Here is a 7,285-nt window from a genome sequence, read left to right on the forward strand (position 1 = left end):
GCTGTCAAAATACCTAAGCTGCTTAGCAGTTACAGTGGTTCTTGGAGAGAATTGGCATCATTTAGAGTAAATAAGAGGGAAATGAGAGTGACAATGAAAAGATTCCAGAGATAATACAGCTGTGTCTTTAAGTAATAGTTTCAACAAAACAGAGAATGTCCATCCACAATGTGGATTCTTGTCTGTATTATGCCAAACATTTCAATGCTTAGACTCATAAAAACTTTGCTTCAATGTCTCCTTCTTCACCAGGAAGTTGGGGTGATAAGAGCCAGCCACCAAGCCTGTTTGGCAACACAATCCCCTATCTGTGGTTAATGAGGGCTTTGTGCCCTGTGCCTTGATTGCATACCTTGTACACATCTCATAGTTGGAGGCACAGGGCATGAAGCTCCCCTTAACCATAGATGGGTGTGTGTGTGTGTGTGTTGCCAGGTGTGCTAGTATGTGTTGCTGCTCATATAATTTTCTCATTTTTTTTTGGAAGGATGCTAAGTTCTGGTTGTTGTAAATATATGGTAATCCTTTCTCATAGATAAAAGGTGTTCAAGCCATGAGGTCCCTGGAATCTCTTTTTGGACTGTAAGATTCTAAACTCCAATTTGGTGAATGAGGAGATCCACGCTCAGGGAGGCAAGAATTGTGAGCGATGACGCAGCTCTTCATGGTATGTGTCTACTGTTTCCCCAATGTGTGTTCTTGGGAACACCAGATAGGCTGCCTTAAGGCTTTAACTGAGGCCTTTTCAAATACCACACGTGGATACAGCTCCTGGGTTAACCTTCTTTCTCTGTTTAACCAGGTTTTGTGTTCACACATCTTTGCCATTACTTCCTTTAATGCCCATAAATTAAAGCTGAACCCTCTCTTTGTTTTGATTAGGTCATCACCTGCAGGGTACTTTATGTAAGTAAGACGATTATTAGCTTCATCCTGTTCTTCAGTTGTTTTTGCTTAGTGATTACTGGTAATTTCATCCTTACTGCAGGGCACAAGATCTTTGTTTATTTTAGCAAATTTTCTTAACAACCTTAATCTGCTGTCAAGTCAGTAATGTGCTCCTCAACTTTACTGATAAATAAAATATTTTACTAAAACAGTCTTGATTAAGTATTGTTCTGTCAGTAAAGAGAGTAGATTTTTTAAAAACCTTTTTGTTGTATGTGTTGTGATTCCAGAACCAGACTATTCTTAACCACTTAGTTCTGCAAAGCTTTTGCAGTAGCTGACCTAATTCTTGCAGCTTTTCCTCTTAAGAAGAGGACTTCTTGCAAATATCAAGCCCTATATAGTTAACCTGAGATGCTTCAAATGTGACAAGTTTCCACATGGTCGATCATGATGGATGCTGAAAAATCCATTTGTAAAGTTGTCTTCTTCCCTAGTGCCAGGGGTTGTTCATTCCAATTAGCTGATTCACTCCTTTGAACCAAAAATATGGCATCTTTGAAAGTCATGGTCTATGACATAGGTGACTTAAACTAACAGTAGCCTGTCGGGTAATGTCATTTTACTCCTCCTCCCCCTCACAGAGGTCAGGGAAGGACTGGGATTCTATGGGTTGAAGAATAGAGGAGGGCATTTCCTATCAGTGACTGGCATGAAAACCAAGGAGACGCCTGTCCCGAATCATAGAGCCCCAAGCCATGTGGGGAAAATTAGTTCTAATTATCAAAAGAGATTGCTAAGGATGTGTTGGTACAGATGCTGTCATCCAAAGTACAGGGATTTCAGTCACCAAAGCCAAGGAGAAATAAGGGCGTATAAACATCCTAACACGGATAGCTGTTTGGAAGACCTACTTCCATTTACAGTCCAATGCGATCAGCCTACTTGGCTTTGATGCTTGAAGGCGGCATGGATCCTGGGAGAAGGTTAGAGAAGAGAGGGGGAGGCCTGGCTTGGGAATCACACAGCCTCAGGGGGAACTGTGAGACATCACAAGCCACGTGAGGCATGGGTGCGTCAAGGCCAGCTGAGCCGGCCTTGTGATTTCACTGGGGCCTATTTTGTCGCCACACACAGGAAGTGCCTATCCATGTGAATGCAGCTGTGACTGCATATGACATCCAAGAAACGAGTAACTGAGTCCTGGCTTGCTTGAAAGTGAGTTATAATGAAATGCTCGTTGCATAAGGAGAGGTCAGTCCTTGGCTTCTCAGTTACTGGGCTCTGACGGCTGCTTAGCATAATGGGTACAAATGAAGGGCGTGGCAGAGTCACTTGGGCTGATTGGATTTCTTATATCCTCTCTGCTAATTATTTATTCTTCCCGTTAACATTTGTCCATGTTTCAGCCCCCTCTGATTGACATCCAACAGTCTGGAGCCTGCAGAGATTGTGATGTGTGCTGGAGTTTTTTGTTTTTTATGTACACTCATTAATTACAGTCTTTACTCCCCAGAAAGTAATGACCAACATCAAGAATTTCCCTGAACACTCATTTTATGTTATGATCAGATAAGGAGATGGAAAGATTTCATGAAACAGTTGTAAATATACAGTCTCTTCCCTTTTTAGACAAAGGGACCCAGTTATGTGGAACGCACATTGCTATCTGAGGGGACTTAAGGACACTGGTGGAAATATGGAACTCTTTTTTTTTTTTTTTTGACAGGCAGAGTGGACAGTAGAGGGAGACAGAGAGAAAGGTCTTCCTTTTGCCGTTGGTTCACCCTCCAATGGCCGCCGCGGCTGGCGCGCTGCGGCCGGCGCACCGCGCTGTTCCGATGGCAGGAACCAGGTGCTTCTCCTGGTCTCCCATGGGGTGCAGGGCCCAAGCACTTGGGCCATCCTCCACTGCACTCCCTGGCCACAGCAGAGAGCTGGCCTGGAAGAGGGGCAACCGGGACAGGATCGGTGCCCCGATCGGGACTAGAACCTGGTGTGCCGGCGCCGCAAGGCGGAGGATTAGCCTGTTAAGCCACGGCGCCGGCCGGAACTCTTTTTTTTTTAACTTTTATTTAATGAATATAGATTTCCAAAGTATAGCTTATGGATTACAATGGCTAACCCCACCCCTTACCTCCCTCCCACCTGCAACCCTCCCCTTTCCCGCTCCCTCTCCCCTTCCATTCACATCAAGATTCATTTTCAATTCTCTTTATATACAGAAGATCAGTTTAGTATATATTAAGTAAAGATTTCAACAATTTGCCCCCACATAGCAACACAAAGTGAAAAATACTGTTGGAGTACTAGTTATAGCATTAAATCACAATGTACAGCACATTAAGGACAGAGATCCTACATGATATTTTTTTAAAAAATTGATTAATTTTCTATGCTATTTCCAATTTAACACCAGTTTTTTTTTCATTTTCAATTATCTTTATATACAGAAGATCGGTTCAGTATATACTAAGTAAAGATTTCATCAGTTTGCACCCACACAGAAACACAAAGTGTAAAAATACTGTTTTAGTACTAGTTATAGCATCACTTCACATTGGACAACACATTAAGGACAGATCCCACATGAAACGTAAGTACACAGTGACTCCTGTTGTTGATTTAACAATTTGACACTCCTGTTCATGGCGTCAGTAATCTCCCTAGGCTCTAGTCATGAGTTGCCAAGGCTATGGAAGCCTTTAGGGTTCGCCGACTTTGATCTTATTCCGACAGGGTCATAGTCAAAGTGGAAGTTCTCTCCTCCCTTCAGAGAAAGGTACCTCCTTCTTTGATGGCCCCGTTCTTTCCACTGGGATCTCACTAACAGAGATCTTTCATTTAGGTCTTCTTCTTTTTTTCTTTTCCATGGTATCTTGGCTTTCCATGCCTACAATACTCTCATGGGCTCTTCAGCCAGGTCTGAATGCCTTAAGGGCTGATTCTGAGGCCAGAGTGTTGTTTAGGACATCTGCCATTCTATGAGTCTGCTGTGTATCCCACTTCCCATGCTGGATCCTTCTCTCCCTTTTTGATTCTATCAGTTAGTATTAGCAGACACTTGTCTTGTTTGTGTGATCACTTTGACTCTTAGACCTATCAGAGCCATCGAATGTGAACTGAAATTGATCACTTGGACTAGTGAGATGGCATTGGTACATGCCACCTTGATGGGATTGTATTGGAATCCCCTGGACATTTCTAACTATACCATTTGGGGCAAGTCCGATTGAGCATGTCCCAAATTGTACATCTCCTCCCTCTCTTATTCCCACTGTTATATGTAACAGGGATCACTTTTCAGTTAAAATTTAAACACCTAAGAATAATTGTGTTTTAATTACCGAGTTAACCACTAGTAGTAGAACAAAAAAATACAAAATGTATAAAGTATTACATTGTGCATCAACAGTCAGGACAAGAGCTAATCAAGTCACTGTTTCTCATAGTGTCCATTTCACTTCAACAGGTTTCCCCTTTGGCGCTCAGTTAGTTGTCGATGATCAGGGAAAACAAATGATATTTGTCTCTTTGGGAATGGCTTAATTCACTCAGCATGATGTTTCCAGATTCTTCCATCTTGTTGCAAGTGACCAGATTTCTTAAAAGATAAATTTTAGATAGGCATTTAGATAGCAGTTAAGATGCCTGTATTCTATGTCAGAATTTCCGGATTCAGTTCCTTGCTCCTGTTCCTTGCTCCTGTTCCTCACTCCAGCTTTGTGTCACTGTAGACCAGGGAGGCTGCAGGTGATAGATGGCTCAAGTAATTCAGTTCCTTCCATCCACATTTGAGACCTGAATTGAGTTACCAATTAGGCCTGGGTTCAATTCTGGATGTTGCGGGAATGAACCAGTGGATGGGAACTCTCTGTCTTTCAAATAAATAAATAAATAAATAAATAAATAAGTTTATTTTGGTACAAAAAATTTGAAATCCACACGTAATGTTTTAATAATAAGCATTTTCCATGAGCTTTTTGAATACCTCTCATACACTGAGGGGAACAAAGCATTCTTCCTTCTCTGCACGAAGTTTTGCATTCAGGGGAAAAGAGTTCACATGTTAAAGTCCTAATAAAAGAGAAATTAGGAGAGCTAGTACAATACTACAAAGCATCAGGGTACTTCAAAAATTTTATGGAAAATTTAATGAATAGGTAAGTTCATTTTGATACAAAAAATTTGAAATTGATGCATGGAAGGTACACACTGGTTTCTCATGCATTCAAAATGTCTTGCACCAAAGTAAACTTACAAAAGCTGAGCAGTCCATTTTTCCATGAACTTTTTGAAGTCGTTTTGTACTACATGAATACAATCAGAAAATGAGATAGAGAGTAACATCATTATTTTTAACAAATGCACTAATTTCAAAATTATAGTAGGCACTCCTGCTTTATGAGGCACACCCCAATTCACAAACAGACTTGAAACAACACAAAGAGCTTTGTGAGCAGTTATGGGGATAATCTTTTGTGTTTCTCTCACTCAAGTGTGGTGTGACCGTTCAACTATACCAGACAGTTTTAGTGTTCATCTAGCTGTCCAGTAAGATTCAAAAATCTAATGATTGCAACCTGAGGGAGAAACAGGGTCTGACGGTCTCATTTTTTTGTGTCCCAGCAATGATGACTGCTCAGCACCAGAAGATGTTTCTGACTTTGTCCATCCTCTGCCTTTGATTCTTTGTGAGGAGATGGATACAGCCAAGTGACAGAGCCGGGGAATTTCAGGAAGAACTGTTCCTCTTAAAGTCTGCAGAAAACAGAAAGTCTCTTTTACATGTTTTGAAAAGATCATAGCTCACTTCCAAGATCACTATTTGTTTTTAAGATTTACTTTTATTGTTTATTTGAAAAGCAGAGTGACAGAGAGAGAGAGAGAGAGACAGAGACAGAGACCTTCTATCTGCTTGTTCACTCACCCCAAATGACAACAACAGGCAAAACTGTCCTAGGTTGAAAAAAGGAGGCAGGAACTCCATCCAGGTCTCCCATGCAGGTGGCAGGGTCCACGTACTTGGGCCTTTTATTGCTATCTTCCTTGGCTTTTTAACAGGAAGCTGGATTGGAAGTGGGGAAGCCAGGACTTGAACTCATGCACCAATATGGGAGGCTGGTGTCATGGTGGCAGCTTAACCTGCTGTGCCACAACATCAGCCCTCTGCCCCCTCAGATCACTATCATACAAATTTAACATTGAATTTAAGCTTTTTAAGTTAAGGGCTCTTGTGAACACTAAACACATGATTTTTCAGGTCTCAATACTCAACTAAATGGGAAATTTTAAAAGTATCATTGGTCATTTTCCAAAATGAAGTATGTACCAAATTGTTTTCCTCTGACCATGTGAATCAAAACTTAGAGCACAGAAACAAATGGGTTAGAAGCATGCTCTGTGAGTCTGTGTTTCTGTCTGGTCTTTCGTGTTTACATGGGTGCATCTGTGGATCAGCAAGAAGAACGTGTGAGTTGGTCCATTCTTCTCCTCACTCAAAGGGATTCCAGGACCTAAAAGGTAAGCTCCACAGTTGCCTGGATTTTTTTTAGTGAATTCTTAGAGACTTCTTGTCAGAGATGGAAAAGCACTGGCTAAAGTCTTCACTGCCTGGGAAGGCTCGAGGGACTCTTCATGCAGAAATAACGCATCTCCAGCCTCTGATGTGATTTTTCTAAAGCAAAATAGGGTTTAGCTTCTGAGCTTCTTGGAAATGAGGCAGAGATTTGTAGGCGATGGTGGCAGTGAGCACACAGGACCACTGAAGTCAGGTAGGGCAGAGGTGGGGACTGGGGAAGTAGTGCAGAATGCTGTCCAGGACATGCCCTGCCTGAATGCCAAAGGTCCATTTCCCAGCTTTGCTTGGTTTGAAATTGTTCTTACCTGTCTTGAATCTTTCCATGTGTTTGGTGAGCCATGAGCAGCCTTCATCAACTCCATCCCTGCCCTCTCACATGAATTGAGCATTTCTGTTCCATTGAGATTAGACCAGACCTCATGTCAGAGAGGACCCAAAGCCTCATGGCTAGAAAACAGTAGCAGCAGCAGCAGGTAATTGCACATGTGGCTTACTGAAGGTCAATGCTGTCATCTTGAGCCATGTTTTTCAAATTGTAGGTCATGACACATTAGGCTTATGAAACCAATTTAAAGAGCATCTATATGTCCTGAGAAGAAAAAAAAGCAAGAAGGTAAGGAAGGAGGGAGGGAGGAAATAGGTTACAAAATATTTCAGTACAATGCCTGTGCTAAAGCGTCATCTCATGAACGTGTGTGTGTGTGTGTGTATTAGCTCAATGCATAAAACTAAAATGGAAGTGCTTGATGGCTACTGATGGAATATAATATAGTCAGTATCATATGGGGTTCTGTTTTCCTAAAATTATGAAGGGAT

The sequence above is a fragment of the Lepus europaeus genome, chromosome 14 (assembly GCF_033115175.1).
Source record: "Lepus europaeus isolate LE1 chromosome 14, mLepTim1.pri, whole genome shotgun sequence".
NCBI lineage: Eukaryota > Metazoa > Chordata > Mammalia > Lagomorpha > Leporidae > Lepus > Lepus europaeus.